Here is an 18,771-nt window from a genome sequence, read left to right on the forward strand (position 1 = left end):
GTAACAAAAAAGGAATTTGTTTGAAAAGCTTTACACAAAATTTTTTCAAGATTATTGATAAAATGAGAATCTTCAATTAAAAATGGTTTCCAAATATTGATAATAATAACATTACATTTTCAACGCATATTATTTTACAGAATATCAAACTTATGCACTCATAAAATATTGTTTATTGCATACTATTTACAATTTCTATCATATAAGGAATGGTAAAGGAGTGATAATATTTATAAAACATTAGCACTCTACCCTTTAAACATATTAAGTTCACTATAATTTTGTTTTAAAGAACACAGTAGTTCCAAATCTACGATTTTACATGTAAAAACATGTCAATTCAAAAATGACATACAATTTTTATTCCACATTATGTTGCGCATAAAATTGTGATTAAGCATAACTGAATGATGTCATCTTTTTAAATACCTACATGTGCCCAAAATAAATGTTAAAACCTATGCACGCACGCATCGCGTGCCAAAAATACTAGTTTGTATAGATGTAAGCATGATATTAGGAAATGATTATTTGATGTTGTTTTATATGCAAAGGAGTATAAAAGGATTATTAGGTGTTGTATTATACATTTAGCTTAAATAATCTATTGTTTAGAGTCGAATTACACAAAACCAAAAAAAAATCTCATACAAAGCTTTTATGTTATGATATTGTTTAGAGTATCTTATAAATCCTTCTTTATTATTTATGGCTCTTAAATTGAACAACACTATCATATTTATGTTATTCTATTTTAGTGTCATAATTTTGTATTATTGAAACGTTTATTTATAATAGAGATGATATCGTATTTCACTTTACGATATTTTGTACTCAATCAGCTTTGTATTTGGCTTTAATATGTATGTATTTAACTTTCAATTTGATATGTACAAATTTGTCATGTACTCCCTTTGTATTTTTTATTTTTAAATCACCACATAATAAAATGAAATAACATTAATAAATTATAATAATTGCACTAATAAAATTGGTACGTGCACTCTTTAATGATTGAAAATAATACAAGTATGTTATGCAACAACAAGAAAATGCAATGAATTGAGAATTAAAGACGTTAGATATCTATTAAAAAATTATATTTATTTTCGCATGCATCGCATGCATATAAGACTAGTTGGACTATAAGGGAACTAGGGAAGGAGAGTTATGGACTATTGTGTCCTACTATAAATTTACTTATATGCTCATTAGTAAATCAATTACTACTAAAAAAAAGGAAAACAATAAAATCAAATTTAAATATGACATTTAAAAATTAACTTAAATATTTAATGCAATCAAGTATAATTAAAAAATATATATTAATTGAGCCACAAAAAAATGGTATATAAAATTTAATAAATCTAGGACGGGATCGTGAAATTCACGGTTTGGGCGGGCTGGTCTACAGGCTGGAAAATATTGGCCCACGTCGAATTATTGCCGGTTTTCACGGTTCATGATGCAAATTTGGCGGTTGGTGGGCCTAGCTGGCTGGATCAAGCTGGCGGGGTGGCATGAGAATTTTTTTTCAAAATTATTTAATTATGAAATCATTCATTATTGTTACATAAAACCTTTAAAATTAATTTAAATATATACAATTATTCATTATTTTGAATTTTATTGAATTATAATATATGCATTTGATTAAAAAATATTCAACTTGATTAAAATATATACACAATTTAGTGGAATAATTACATGCGTTGGCCTGGTCCTGTTCATGAACGGGACTAGACCGATTTCATGGATCGAGTTGGGCGGTTTTAGTGACTGGCTTTCGGGAGTTGGGCTCAAAAAATTTGGCCCACGATCCACCCACCAATTTCACGGTTCGAGCCGGACTGGACCAGGCTTTTCGTGGCTCGGCCCACACGGCCCAAAAGGTGGGTTGGGTTGAATTAGCCCGCACTGTTGACCATCTCTAGTTTTATTAGGGTTACTCCAAAACAGTCAATTTTAAAATATACTTCTCCGTTTTTAATTACTTGCATGAGTTATCATTTTTGGCAATTTTGTAATACTTACATCATCTCCCTTTTTGACAATATATTCTATCTTTCTCTTCCACCATATAAAATTCCTTTTTTTTTTATCTCTCTCTGCTATCTTTTTCTCCTTACCTTGATCCTTAATTATGAAAAAGACATGATACAGCAAGTAGCAAAAAACTGAGAAAGTATTGAAGATGTTGCAGAATAAATAGCTTCATAGTTCATAATATACTTACTCCTATATGATAATATAAAAGGAAAAAGGAAAGGTACTTGTGGTTTTACATTAAGCATATTATAAGGTATTACTCGGGGTTACAAGCAGTATTTATTACTAGTTACAATCTCCATGCAACTCTTTTTTTTATGGCCAAGCAGTTTCTAACTACCTATTACCATCTTTGATTCTTGAACACCAAAGCTATTTACACTACTACATTAATATACTATAATATTCATATGACTTAGATTTAATTGCTATCAGCCTATCATTAAAATATGAGAAATGATACCATATGATTTATTACAACTTAATGAAACATTCAGTAACCTCATGAATATTCATTATATTTTCATGTGAGTCTATGACCATTGATTGAACTAACAACAACTCTCATTACCAATCTTTTGGTAGATAATAACCATAATACTATATATTACAAAGGGTTGTCTCTAATAATACTATCTCCGGTTCTTAAATAATAGTTACACTTACATTTTTCATGTATGTCAATGTACTACTTTGAGCCTTTATATATATCTCTAATTTTTCATTTGTAAAAAATATAAAAAGTCGATATTATAAAAGTACGTATCGAGACGAATCAAACAAAACCCCTATCCACATGTCTATATATTTTTTTTTTGAAAGAACCCACAATGGTCATAGCAGACTCATATTTTATTTTAACCATAAACCACAAATGTTGGTAAAAAAAAAATTATAAATAGTGTCAAAAGTGAAAATCTAACTATTAAAAAAAGGGTAATGTTATATGTAGCCCTTAGGGCTACATATAAGCATTAAATACATGTCTTAAAATGGAAATAGTTTATGAATTTATGACAAAATTTCACATCATTTGAGATAATAAATGCTTGATTCAAATTTTTATTTCTATTTTAAGCTTCTTATACATAGCCCTAAGGGCTATGTATATCATTTTCCTTAAAAAAAAAAGTAAAGAGTAAAGTAGTATTTGTTTTTCGGTAAAAGCAAAAAATTAGAAAATCATCCACACTTTATTATTTATGGTTATGAACCTCTGATCGACGATCATGTGATCCTTGTGATAACAGACCATCATTACATCAAGATTCGCATGATTGAATTATGAGAAAAAATTTAACTTAATTTTTAAAAAATCTGGTTACTTAAAGAGCCATGATGGAGATTATGAATTAGGCTATGTTCAGTTCACCTTATTTTTGCTTATTTCAGATAATCAGATCAGAAAAAAAAGTTCAGATCAGTTCAGATCATGCTTATATTTAAAAATCATTATTAATATTAAATATCTTTCATTACATATTAATAAAAATAATAATAATTGAATATTAATAAAGTACTCATTGATACGAATCAAACAAGACCCCACATGACTATATTTTTTCTTATCTATTGAGAAAAATCTAAAAGATAAGATCTTGTAAATCAAATCATATATCATATCAATTCAAATCAGATCAGATCAGATAAGAAAAAATAAGTTCAAATATAACCTTAATTTGAAATGGTTACTCCAAGTAAGTTCAAACTTGAAGAAGTATATGACAGTCTTAATTATTAGGTGAAGACTTCGTCACTATAGTCTATAGTTGATTAATCTGCCGCTGCAACCAACCATGCATGTCTCGTTAGTCATTACTCATTACCAATTACTCATTACTCGTACTAACTACTACCATGTGTTCTACTTCTACTTCTATTGTACTCGTGGCCTTTTTCTCCATTAGGAGATTTTATATAGTTACTATTATCAAAAGAACTACAAATATAAAATATTTAGTTTCATTAAAAAAAAAGACACTTGACATTTAAAAGAGGTGTCTAATAACGAATCTCGAGTGAATAATTATATATATAGAAGTGCGTTTATATGAGAATGCATACTTATATGAAAAATGAGAATGAATTTTACACGCTATAACTCTTATGAATAAGTGATGTAACTTTAATGAAAAAGTGACGTAAACTTTGAGCCCAAAAAAATTTGTTTTCTTTTTGAATTTTTCTTCTTCTAATATTCTCTTTTTGGAGTTACATTGCTTTTATTTTCATTAAAGTTACATCACTTATTCACTAGAGTTATAGCACGTTAAATCCATTCTCATTTTTCACGTAAGTATGCATTCTCATATGAACTCACTTATATATTAAAAAAAAAAAAAATTAGATTAGGAGTTTCATTTCTGCATAGCTTTATAAGCAAGTAACATCAACCAATGAGTTGTAGCTCATATGGTATGATGACTCATTTCTGAAAATTGTAAGAAATCCTAAGGTTTGAGCATTCACAACTCACAAGACCAAGATTGTAGTTCGAGGTGGGGGATGGGGATGGGTTTAGGGTTGAGTATGTTGGCCGTTGGGCTTAAACTTTCTAGTCTCTGATAAAAGCTAAACCTAAAAAATATACTGGTACCAATGTGCCTGCTAAAAAAAATCTTAGGACTTGGGCTATATTCAGTTCACCTTTTTTTTTTTTTTTTCTTATTTCAGATATAATCAGCTCAGATCAGAATCATCAGATCAGATCAAAAAAATAAGTTCAGATCAGATAAGATAAGATAAGATAAGTTCATATCAGATCATGCTTAAAAACTCATTATTACTATTAGTACTATTATTAACTAGTACATTTGTTCAAAAGGATTATTATTGTTGTTGTTGTACTTATTAATTATTAATATTGGTAATTATTATTAATCTTGTTGTTATCATTATAAATGTCACTGTTATCATTATTTTAAGTTATTTTTGTTGTTATTAAATAATAGAAAATTAAAAGCCATGTGTTAACAACATAAACGCAAAAATAAGAAATATATAAAATATGATAACTCAAATTCATGATAACGAAACTACTAAGTTCGGATTACCTTTCAAAATAAGTTAAGATACAAATTATAAATTTAGATCCAATGTACCTCTTCCTATCGAATTTCAAATCTCTCTAGCTATTTGAAGTTGCACGCTATCCATTTCTTTCTTGCGCAAGTCATAGTTGTTTGTATATCTTATTTTATTTTATATGAAAAAAAAGAGTTGAGTCTGCCGACTTCTCAAGTGTGAAACATTTTTTTTAGGGAAAGTGTGAAACATTTTATAAGTGCTTTCTTATAAATTAATGACTTGGATTATATAATTATTTTTAGTAACTATTATTATTATTATGATTATAATTATTGTTGTTGTTATTATAATAATGATAATAATAATAATTATTATTAATAAAAGTTGTGTAAAAGTTGTGATAGAAATAAAATGATAATATTAGTAATACTATAAATAAGATCTTATAATGTATTGCACGCATAATAATGAATTACAAAGTAATAATGAATTACAAAGTAATAATATAATAGTAATAATATATTTTATAACAGATAAGATCTTGTAAATTAGATCTGATCAAATCAGATCGGATCAGAAAAAATAAGTTCAGATTAGATAAGTTCAGATCAGAAATTTCAGGTGAACTAAACCTAGCCTTAGGAGACTTTTCACAATGTGTGAAACGAAAATATATTATAATAGTTAAATTAAACAACCAAACATTATATAATGAGGTGAGAGATTAATAAATATGCGATTAATGTCAATTAATTTGCTGTTGAATGCGCATAATTAGATAATAGGAGTATGCTTTAATTCGATTTGGTACTCGTATCAAGAAGAGGTACTTCACCAAGTGTCATATTCAACTTCTATCAAGAATTTCTGTTTTCAAATCAAAGTTCCCAATTTTCATAAACTATATATGTTAAAGAGGTTCTAACACGAATGCTATTATGCGTAATTACATATAAAATAGAGAATGTTTGAGTAATTTATGTTTTATACTATAGTGATATGTAAATGTAAATTTCTTATCTAATTTAAAGTTACCATTAGCAATATATTATCCGAATCTTTAATTTTTATTAGAAAACTATGTCTTGCTTAACTTTTTTTTAGAGAGAAAACAAGTGATAATTGAAGAACTTATTCTCCCCCAAACAAAAAGAAGAAATTAGTGTGAGGAGCACATCAAGTAGATTTATCAAAATGTACTTTCCTCACGCACGTGTTCGGTGGAGACTTTTAGAGAAGGTATTGTGGCAGACTCGTCTGACACAATACAACTGGTCGGACCACATCATTTAGTCTTAATTTTTTTCCAGTTAGTCTTAATTTTTTTTTCAGTTAGTCTTAATTTTTTTCAATTAGTCTTCATTTTTTTCAATTAGTCTTCATTTTTTCAGTTAGTCTTCATTTTTTTTCAGTTAGTCTTCATTTTTTCAGTTAGTCTTCATTTTTTTCAGTTAGTCTTTATTTATTTTTTTCTGTTGGTCATCATTTAGTTAATGTTTTTCGATCAGTTAGTTAGTTAATTTTTTAGTTTCTAAGTGAAAGTAACTCACGTCTAAATGAAAGTAACTCACGTCTAAATGAAAGTAAGTTACCTCCAAATGAAAGTAACTTACTTCCAAATGAAAGTAACTTATTTCCAAATGAAAGTAACTTACCTCCAAATGAAAGTAACTTACCTCCAAATGAAAGACCGTTGGTTTCAAAAAATTTCCAGTTGGTTTCAAATTTTTTCAGTTTGTTTCAAAAAAAAATCAGTTGGTTTCAATTTTTTTCAGTTGGTTTCATTTTTTGTTCAGTTGGTCTATTATTTTTTTCAGTTGGTCCATTATTTCTTTCAGTTGGCCCATTATTTCTTTCAGTTGGTCCATTACTTGTTTCAGTTGGTCCATTATTTCTTTCAATTGGTACACATATTACGAAATAAAGTCCACCTGAAACAAAACAATAACTAACTCAAACAAAATAATAACCAATTGAAACAAAAAAATAACCAACTGAAAATGAAAAATAGGAAAAGAATGGAGACTGAGATTAAGAATTTCATGAAAATCTATCGAGCAGCAGCAGTCCCTGTAAATGATGGTGAGTAAGGTCCTGTAAATGCTGTCAGTGGGTAATACGCAATAAGTTCTTACTGTAGCTAGTTTCTGATTTATATCCAAACATTTGGTTCTTTTTATTTTTTTTTCCCCGCAGGAATTTAGGATCATTCATTGCTGTCACAAGACTATCTTTTTGCGGTTTTTGCTTGATTGGGTAAATCATAATCACGACGTAAGGAGATGAGAGTACGGTAGGAGAGAGAAACGGAGGAAAGAACTAAAAGGTTTGAGAAAGAAGACGACGTGAAAGAGAAAAGAGGAGAGATTTTTCATTTGGGTCAACCCGTCTGACAGTAAGTGTTTGATCAGACGGTGTGACCCAATACTTTCACATGCTCCAAATAGCTAAACTAATTTAGAAGATCAGTAGTACCAATAATAAGTCTCTAATGTTAACAACAAGCGAGTGGTTTCATATCAATCCAAGTGTCCACTTCATTAATTCTAGCAGCGAATCGACCTTTTCCTTCCTTAGCCAATTTGATGCTATTCGTCTAGATTACGATCAACAAGAACTTCTACCTCTCAGACATAGAAAGATCGCTTTCAGCCATAGGTCTATCTAAGTTTTGCCTTTTGATGATATTGGCTCATATGTTGTTACCACTCAAGGCACTGGCATCCTAAACTTAAATTCATATCAATATAACGATATATATACGAGAGAATTCATTACTATTCCCTTAAAAATTCAATAATAATATATATACGAAAGAATTTTCCAACTTGAAGCAATTCCAAACATACAATTGTTTCCCACAAAGTATTCAATTTTACAAACCAATTATTTTCTCTAAACAGAGGAAAGAAAAAAGGTTTTAACGCCTAGAGTTAAATCTACTAAAGAATCAACATAAACAAGTCAGAAAAAAATGATAGCAGAATGAGCAAATTAGTATTTCAAACTGCAAACACTTAGTAAATTCCGAAGTCCGAACCCATACGGTAATACAGATCAATGCCACTAACTTTAACACGATAAAACAACAATTCAAACACAACTAAAACTTCATTGATAAATTTTTCGTACTTTACGAGTACAGCAATCAGGCAATAAATAAGCTGAACATTAACCAACTAAAACTACAAGTAGAAGACTCTTAAGTCTTAACTGACCCGCCATTAACTCACCCCCAACTAGACAACGCCACTAACTAAAACAATCTCCTACTATTCATTCATGCACACCTCCACTAATCATTACCATATGTTCCTAAACTATAGGAACTAACTAATTTTTAGTAGTAAGTAACTCAACATCCATTGAAACACCGTCTACTAAACTTAGCAATCATCATCATCTTCATCACCACCACCATCCTCTTCGTCATCACCTTCATTATCAGCTAGCTAGCTTCATTCGGGTCGGCATCCGGAACCACTTGATCACCACTAACATTAGGCTGAGACTCAACTTCATCATCTTCATCACCACCACCACCTTCATCATCATCACCTTCATTATCGGCTTCATTAGGGTCGGCATCCGGAACCACTTGATCACCACCAACATTACTCTGAGACTCAACTTCTTCATCTTCTTCTTCATGAACCTCATCATCTTCATCAGTAATGTCACCCTTGTCGGAGGTGTCCGGGGTCATGAACGGTGTTGCCGATGTAGGCGAGTCTCTCTCGTCCTTAGAATCATCTGAACTTTCGTCTTCTACTTCGAAATCAGTTCTTGCATTTGAGTCGGAATCCAAAACAGGAATATCATCACTATTGTAATCGGACATTTTATATGTTTGGCTTGAATTTTCAGATACAGTTTATATGTGTATTTGCTTCAACGTTATTTTCTTCCCCTAGCAGTATCGTAAATATGTGATATATATAAGCAAAGCTCCTAAAGCATGCATGCTTCTGTAGCTGTAGTATGAGTCAAATGGTCAAGATCTTCATGATTTGATTCTTATTGATTTTATTTGTGGGTCAAACGACTTACCCCATTTTTATTTTGCATGATCGATCATGAGTTTGAACAACATAATTATAAACAACCACATACACATGGGTCTCTTACCATACCTATTTTTGGAGAAGTAGTACGTGAAAGTTTCTTTTAGCCAGCAAAAAAAAAAAAAAAAAAAATTAGGGAGGAACTCAATTAACAGGCCATCTTAAAGCCGTGGAAAAAGCAATATCGGAAGATTCAAACCAATAACAGAGATTAGTAGTGGACTGGCTATGATGTGTCATCCCGCCGACAGCAGAATTAGCTTCTCTAAAAACATGCTGAATATTATAATTATCAAATTTTCTCAAATCTTGTGATGCATCATTAATAAGAGTATTAATAAACTAGAGAATTTTCTTGATTCTTTTGATAGCCTGAATAATCGAGATATTATCACCCCTAATACCTTCTCTTAGACCCCAGGCTTCAATAACTAAAATAGAATTATTATCAGCTATCACCACTAAGCAAAAGATTCCCTACAACATATCTAATAACAAAGCCATAAGTTGTGATGCTACCATATATTTTGCAACTTGGAACCATCAAAATTAAGTTTAACAAAATCAAGAGGAGGGGGGACCAAATAATATTTGGCCTAGGTTTTTTAGCTTCTTTGACAACTTATATCCCAAATTGGAAAAATTCGAATAGGAACAATCTAGATTATGCATATAAGCTTTAATCATAGCCCCTAATTTGGCTGGAGAAAAGCTTTCCTGACGAAATGTGATACTATTTCTAGCATACCAAACGAAACACCAAACAATAACATAGAAATTGAGGTTCTTAAGAGTCAAATAAGACTTAAAATTGCAAAAATACTTAAGAAAAGAAATATCATTATTATCAATAGGAAGGGAGCGAGCAAAAACCCCATTGACATTAACTATTTCTAAAACATCATGCATAAAAGGACAGTCAACAAATAAGTGATGGGTATCTTCAGAGTGAAAGTTACAAAAAACACACTCTAAACACTAGTCGAATAAATGCTATTTGCTGCGGTCAAAAAGAGGCATATTGCTGCGTTTTTGGACGCGCAGCAATTAAGGGCGCAGCAATAGGTAATAATTATATTGCTGCGGTTTTAAACCGCAACAATATTTGGACATATTGCTGCGGTTTTTACATAAAAACCGCAGCAATATATTTAATTCTTATTATAAACGTATAAGATATTGCTGCGATTTTGGTCCAAAAACCGCAGCAATATCTGGTCTATTGCTGCGGTTGTTGCCCAAACCTGCAGCAATAGGTCTGGTACAGGTAAAAAAAAAAATTTTAAAAAAAAAAAATTTAAGAACTAAATTTGAAAGATTAAATCATGCAACTCACCCATCCACCAAATTTGCAGACAAACTGAACATAAAATAACTTAAATCTCATTAATATATAAAAATAAAAAAACTAATTACATAAATAATACAAAATATCAAAAAGTAAAATAAAAAGCAAAAATAACCAAACAACTATTACAACCTACTGACTAATTACAACAATTATAATAAAAACAAAAAATAAGAAACTGAACTTAGAAACGAAAGAACTCAAAAAAAATCCTAAAAAACAATCTACCAACACTGAAACGAAAATTTTAAAATACAGATCTAAAAAATCTACCAACACTAAATACAAACAGATCTTAAAAAAAACAAAAAAAAACGAAAACGAAAAACTGAAACGAAAATTTACAAAACAGATCTCCGGTGGTCAGAAACGAACAGAGGACTACTTGATTTCGCAGAGGTCGCATCAACGGCTCACTCTGACCACCAGATTTCGACGAACGACGAGGAGAGTGAACGGCTCGCATCAACGGCTCGCATCCGTCTTCGCTGATTTCGACGAACGACGAGGAGAGTGAACGACTCGCATCAACGGCTCGCATCCGTCTTTGCTGATGGCGACGAACGATGAGGAGAGTGAACGAAAAGGGTGGCGACGAACGAGGAAGGAAGCAGTGCGACAAACGACGAGATGGAGATATTCGGCTATGTTACTTCGTGGGTAGGAGAAAGGCGAGAGAGACAAGAAGAGGGTAGAAAGAGGAGATGAGAGAGCTTCAGGGACGACCTTAGGAGAGAGAACATTAGGGACTGGTGAGAGAGGCGTGTTTGAGGGTGAGAGTATGAGAGAGGCGTGTTTGAGGAGGCCTTGTATGCGAAACCCTAATATTTTTTTAAATACTTTTTAATGATATTGCTGCGGTTCTTTTTAAAGAACCGCAGCAATATATCAAAATATTATTTTTTAATATTATTTTAATATATTGCTGCGGTTTTTGTTAAAAACCGCAGCAATATATCTGGTCAAATAGTCAACTTTTTTAAAAAATTTCCGTTCAAACTATATTGTTGCGGTTTCTGTCGAGAACCGCAGCAATATTGTCAATTTCTATTTTTTCTTTTCTTTTCGCGTGTAAAACCGCAGCAATATCACCGCAGCAAATAGCATTTATTCTACTAGTGAAAGGAAAGAGAATATGACTCATTTCTAACCTCTTTTTCGTAGGGAGACCATTCTCAAAAACTTTCCACAAAAAGAATTTAATCTTGGGTGGAATGGACAAACCCCAAATCCAAGCAAAACTAACCTGATTGGGCGGATCTAAGCAATACCGTTGAAGCAACACCTTTTAACCTAATATTCTCCATCTGCAGTAAGACCCAAAAAATCCTATCTGCCATTGTATTATAAGGGATAAATTTTTAAAAAATATTATCCACTACATTAATCGGAATAAAATTTAAGAGAAGTTCTTTATTCCATTGAGCAGAATCTGGAATGAAAAAATTAACCATCAACTCCTCTGACCCAATAACAAGGGAGTACTTATTTTTAATAGGGTAATTAAACACCCAATTGTCATTCCAAAATGAGATATTCTCCCCATTCTACACCATCCATCTAAGACCTTGCTTAAAAGGCGTACGAAGCGTCATTAATTTACATCATTGCCAAGATACATTAGCTTTAGTTTTATAAGTGAATAAGGTGTCTTGTTTTAAATTTTTTTGCTTAACTAGTTTGACCCATAAATTATTGGGCATCCTAAGTTTAAACTGAAGAGCTAAGTTATTAATTTTAGCTTTTCTCAACCCCAATCCTCCAAAATTTTTAGGTGTACAAATCTTATCCCAACTTATCAAGTTAGGAGCTTTAGAATTCGGATCTTTATTCTAAAGAAAATTCCTAAGCTAATTTTAGAAGCCAGGTTAGACTGAATTAATTAAAATAGTTCTACCTGCTTGAGATAGAGAATTGGTTCTCTTCACTTGGTAAGCTGAGAGGAGACTTTTTCTTGAATAGAACTAAAAGTTACATTTGTGACATTGCTACTAATGATTGGGCAACCCAAATAGTTACCTAGTGATAGAGAATCTTCTATCTGGAGAATATTCTGAAAAGCACTTAATAATTCTGTTGGGGTATTTGTAATACATTGAAAAGCAAACTTATGGAAATTAAGAAGTTGGCCGCTTGACATTGAGCAGTATTTGTTAAGAATAGATTTTATAGCATGACAACTTTCTACTTTAGCTTTTGCTAAAATCATTGTATCATCCGCAAAAGTTAAAAAGGAATGTTAACTCTAGAATAACCAAGAGTGACCCCATCAATCTAGAATTTATAGAACTAGCTTGAAACAATTGGTAAGCTAAAATTTTTGCACATAAAACAAAAATGTACTGAGAAAGAGCATCTCCTTGACGAATACCTCTAGAAGGGAATAACATATTTCCCGGAATACCATTTACCAATACAAAAAATAACACTATTGTAATGCATTAATGGAGCCAATTAATCTACTTCTCACAAAAGCCCAATTTTTTAAAAGTTGTAAAACACGATAAAACAACAATTCAAACACAACTAAAAGTTGATTGATAAATTTTTCATACTTTACGAGTACAGCAAACAGGCGATAAGTAAGCTGAACATTAACCAACTAAAACTAGAAGTAGAAGACTCTTAACTGACCCGCCACTAACTCACCCGGCCCCAAAGTAGACAACTCCACTAACTAAAACAATCTCCTACTATTAATTCATGCACCCCTCCACTAATCATTACCATATGTTCCTAAACTATATAGGAACTAATTAATTTTTAGTAGTAAGTCACTCAACATCCATTGGAACACCGTCTACTAAACTTAGGGATCACCATCATCTTCATCATCACCTTCATCATCGGCTTCATTCGGGTCGGCATCCGGAACCACTTGATCACCACCAACATTAGGCTGATGAGACTCAACTTCTTCATCTTCATCAACCTCATCATCTTCATTAGTATTATCACCCTTGTCGGAGGTTTCCGGGGTCATGAGCGGTGTTGGCGGTGTAGGCGGGTCACTATCGCTCTTAGAAACAGAATCATCTGAACTTTCGTCTTCTACTTCGAAATCAGTTCTTGCATTTGAGTCGGAATCCGAAACAGGAATATCATCACTATTGTAATCGGACATGATAGATGTTTGGCTTGAATTTTCAGATACAGTTTATATGTGTATTAGCTTCAACGTTATTTTCTAGTTCTCGTAGTAGTATCGTAAATAGGTGATATATATAAGCAAAGCTCGTAAAGCATGCATGCTTCTGTAGTTGTATTATTATGAGTCAAATGGTCATGATATGATCTTCATGATTTGATTCTTATTGATTTTATTTGTGGGTCAAATGACTCGAACAACCCCATATGTATCTATTTTTGCATGATCCATCATGAGTTTTGAACATCATAAACAACCACATACACATGGGTCTCTTTCCATACCTATTTTTGGAGTAGTAGTGAAAGTTTATTAGGGATTAAGGGATACGAATTCATTTATTTTGCAAATGGACTACTAACATTATAATATTAACATTTAAGTGGCATCCATAAGTATTATGTATGACCGTTAACATATATATTACTTTCCTCTATTTCATTATTATTCCAACATTATTTGAAAATGTCAAGTGGAAAAGAAATACAGATAAATAATAAATGGGACTCGTGATATGAGTAAACATAGAAAAAATATTACTAATAAATAAATAAAATTGCAATTTGTGTGAACCTTTCAAATAAGAGAAATGATGCAATTAAAAAAGAATAGAGGAAGTACTAGTGTATACAATCTATAGACTTTTTTTTTAAAAGAGAAATTTCATCAATTGAAAGCCAACCGCCATTTATAATAAATACTTCCTCCGTTTATTTTTATTCGCTACACTTCTCATTTCACGGACTCCTAGGCAATTTTTGGAGAAGAGAGAGGTAGAGAGTAAAAAGAAAAGGGACCCATGTGGAAAGAGAGAGATAGAGAGAGTTTATTGCCCAAAAAAGAAGTGTAGCAAGTAATGTAAAACTTCTCATAATGGAAAGTGTTGCGAGTAAAAAGAAACGGAGGAAGTATTAAAAAAAAGATACAATCAAACAAAATTAAATCAAATTCATCTTCAAAGAAACTACAATGAATCAGATCGAGCAACACAACGTAACCCCCTTGTATTTGCTGAATCAAACAACTATTGATTACGAAGTCTATCATTCTGACATAATATGGGAAGAGTAGCATTCTTGATCGAACCATGTTTACCGCATTCGAGATTCCAATACATTCATGTTGAGTCTCGAATTTCAACCAATGAGAACAATTTCTTATAACTAAAAACAAAAAAACCATACTCACAACTCCCATAGTGGAGAAGGAAATCTCCACAACAGAGATTAAAGAAATCTCATAACCAGAGAACTAATTTATTTAACAAAACAAGAAAAAGAACTAAAAATTGAAAATAAAAGGGAAAAAGGGAATTATCGTGGATGAAAACATCCATGATAGTCCCTAATTAATAAATAAGGGTCAGTAGAGATTGGGATTTTAGAAAAAAAAAGAAGAAGAGAGAAATAGAGGGGGCTTGGGTTACCACCCATGGACCTAAACGAAATAAACGATAAGTGTGCCACATCGATGTACCTACCAATTTTTAAAAATATATTTTTACAAGTTTCACTTAAGTATATATGTCCATAATGTACCCATCCACTTTTGAGGATTTAGACATAATTATGTTTGTTAATCTATGAGTTCTGCCATCAAAAAAATATTTAGAAGATATAGAGATTATGTAAGGATCATCGGGCCTCATTGAAGTAGACTTCTCCCGAAAATTATTGAAGCTTTGATGTGTACTGTCTTCAAAGTTGGAGGCGTTTACATTATAAAGGTATTTTCAAATTATTTCATTTATTCGAACTTTTAGTCACTACATTTTACATAATACTAATGTAGTATAATTATGATTTCTAGATGTTACTAAGGGTAGTCTTGAATGTGCACCTATCTATGATGATGAAGATGTAGAAGCTATGGAAGAATGAAAGAGGTGAATTTTATATGTTTATGTTTTGTGTATTTAGTTAATTTTAATTATGGTGACACTTACAAGTTACAATGAATTTATTGTATAGGTTTGTGTTGGCCATGGTTCATTAAAGTTGGGGGTTGAAGACTTGGATGAAGATGTTAAGATCCATGGAAAGTTGAAGAAAAGTTAATGTAATTAATTGATTAGTTTTCATGGAAAGAAGATTGTTATTGATGTGTGGACCTTAGGTTGATTTAGACGAAAGTGAGAACTTTATATTTTATGGACCTTTCTTTTCAATCATGTATTTGCCGATTTGATTTTATGTGCTTAGTTAAACTTAAATTATTGTCGTATGAATATATGATTGTTACTTGTTAGTAATGATTAAATTTTTTGTATTATACAAGTTTTATTTAATAATATAAAATTGTGCAAAAAGAAAGTCAGATGTTCAGATTATCGGAGTCGGATGTCGGATTCGGATGTTCGTATTTTAAGACGGGTCAGATTTGGATTATCGAAGTCGGATGTCGGAGACAGATTTAAAATCCGACTTCTTGTAGGGTCGGATTCGGATTATGCATAATCCGATCCAAGTCCGACCCGTTGTCATTCTTAGACGGGGGTGGGAAAGAATAAAAACATCAGGAAATTAAAAATAAAAGTTGTAAAAGTCATATGTAAGGATTTTAGCCTGTTACACTAGGTTATTAGGTCACCAGGACCATTTTTCCCAAAGTCATGCAATAGTTGGGTCAAAGACTCAAACTAAAAATAATAGAAAGTTGGCACTTGGCAGTTGGCACTCATTAAAGAATATGTCGAATAGTTGGGATTGTTACTATCAATTTTTCCTATAAATTCTGAAAAGATAAATTAAGATAGTAAATTCAGATAAAATAAGATAGAAATAAGAAGAGGTGCAACTATTAGCCATTTTCTTTTACAAGTCCCAAACTCCCAACTATGAATTATTCCTTTTAGATCCAAGTTTACCATCTTATGATTTTTATAGGTACTGAATTACTTATAATCAATTTAAAAAGTAAGATAGTAAATTTGAGACCTACGGCAAAAAAAAAACATGTCATGATCTCACTTAGACCTAGGCATGGGCCGGGCCAAGCCTGTTCACAGGCTCGGCCCGCGCGCTTGGGGAAATGGCAGGCCCGAGTCCGTGAGTGGCGGGTCGTGTTGTGTCGGGCCTAAAATTTCCAGATTTTGTCCGCGGGCCGGGCTCGTGCCTCCTACGGGCTGGCCCATGTTTTATGTTATTTTTTTGGATTTTTGACAATTTTAGGCTAAAAACAAAGGAAAGGATCATTTGGCCCGCAGGTCGCCCATGGGCCATCTAAACGGGATTGTGCCAGTACGGACCTGAAATAAAATTTATTGACCGTTACAGACCCAAGGCCCACATAACGAACAACGGATCGGGTCGAATCTTGAGTGGGCTCGTGCTGGCCCAACCCATGCCCACCTCTTCAATACTAAGAATTGCACTGGTTATAGTCAGCGTTTGTACATTAGTACATTAGGTTCTTATTTCTTTTTTATATTTTGTTTTATCTTGATGTAGAAAGACGGTAAATATCATCATGACAAACTTGATTTTAGGTACATTTCTAATATTAAGTACTTCTATTTAAGTTGGTGTATATAATGTTTTTCTATTTGAGATCACATTTGGGTAATTTGCACTGGTTTGTTAAAGAGTGTAGCCAAAGCCTAGCATGTCATTTTCATAGAATCCTATAGACCATATGAATATTTTTTTTAAGGTAAGATGAAGGCGTTCTAACCGTCCCGAAATCTTGCACAGGTCAACCCGGTTCAAGTTTGCAGGCAAGTCCCTTTGAAAGTCGGGCCCTGAGGGAATGGTAAGCAGAAATCCCCACCCCCAAAGTGTCGTTAATGGAATTTGATCCCACAACCTCAAGGTTGTGAGATACAAACCAAACCACCAGACCAAGTACTACTTGGTTATAGAACATATGAATATCATCCTCCAACCATTATTCAAAGAAATACTAACATCATGAACTTGTTGAGTTGTTGTTAATTGTGTCACACCTAGCAATCGGAACAATCTAATTCAGATCAAACTGTTTTCCGATTAAGTTACATTTGGCTTTCGATCGAACTGTTTCGGATTCAGACATCGTTCAGACTATTGTATTTCAAACCGGTCTGGATTTCCATCGGGTTGAGATGCTTTTCGGATCGGGAGGTAGTGGATCAGATGGTGGATTGTCTGATCCTTATTATTTATGGAGTTGTTACTCCTTTGTGTGATGGTTTTTTTTTACTATGAGCTTTTGTTATGTATATACAGAGTTCCTGCTCTTCGTGCTTTCTAAAGGTATACATAACTAATTTGCATAGTCAAAACTTGTGTCAAAGATAGAGGTAATAATGGATCGGGCCAGTTCGAATCGGGTCATCCCTTAAAATTGTTTGTTGGTCGGGACGGGCCAAAATCCAGGACAAACTTTTGTGACCAAAGCCCGCTATTTTGGACCAAAATCAGACTAAACCAAAATTTATATTAAAATGTCATTTTCGGCTTTCCCAAGCCCGTCCCAAAGCCAAAAAAAAGCAGGCCAACATATGGTGCAACGTTTTATGCATGGTTTTTTTTTTTTTTTTCCAATTTCAGCATCGGCTCACTAGGTTGGCTCTCTTCTCGAAATCAATAGATGCAAATCACCTTTTGGGAATTGGATTAGAAGGTTCTATGGGGATAATAACTTTATTACTAATAATCAAGTTCCTTCCATAGATTTTTCTACTGTCAACTGTTACCCAAACCAATGGTAACTCTCTTCCAAATTTTAGAAAACCAATCAAAATCCTGAAAATTGGGATAAACCAGGTTTATAAGTAATTATACTAAGCTTTTTCTACAGGCTATCTGGTTCAACTGGTAAAGCACAACTCTCATTCCTTCAGCAGTGGGTGCAAGACTCACTAATCATCCTTAAGAAGCCAGTAGTATTTACGGAATTTGGCAAGTATAATGAAGTTGCAGGCTACACCTCATCTTATAGAAACCACTATAACCTACTCTTCCATCTATACATCAGCCAGCGGAGGTGGGCCTGCAACTGGTAGGTTGTTCTGGCAGCTGTTAGCCGACGGAATGGACAATTCCGAAATGGATATGAGATAGTACTAGGGGAAGAACATAACATTACAGGAATAATTTCAGAACAGTTGCAGAACCTTTCCAGGCTAAAGAAGTATACAAAGTTATTAGTGGATA

Source organism: Beta vulgaris, chromosome 1, assembly GCF_026745355.1.
Source record: "Beta vulgaris subsp. vulgaris cultivar EL10 chromosome 1, EL10.2, whole genome shotgun sequence".
NCBI classification, from domain to species: Eukaryota; Viridiplantae; Streptophyta; class Magnoliopsida; order Caryophyllales; family Amaranthaceae; genus Beta; species Beta vulgaris.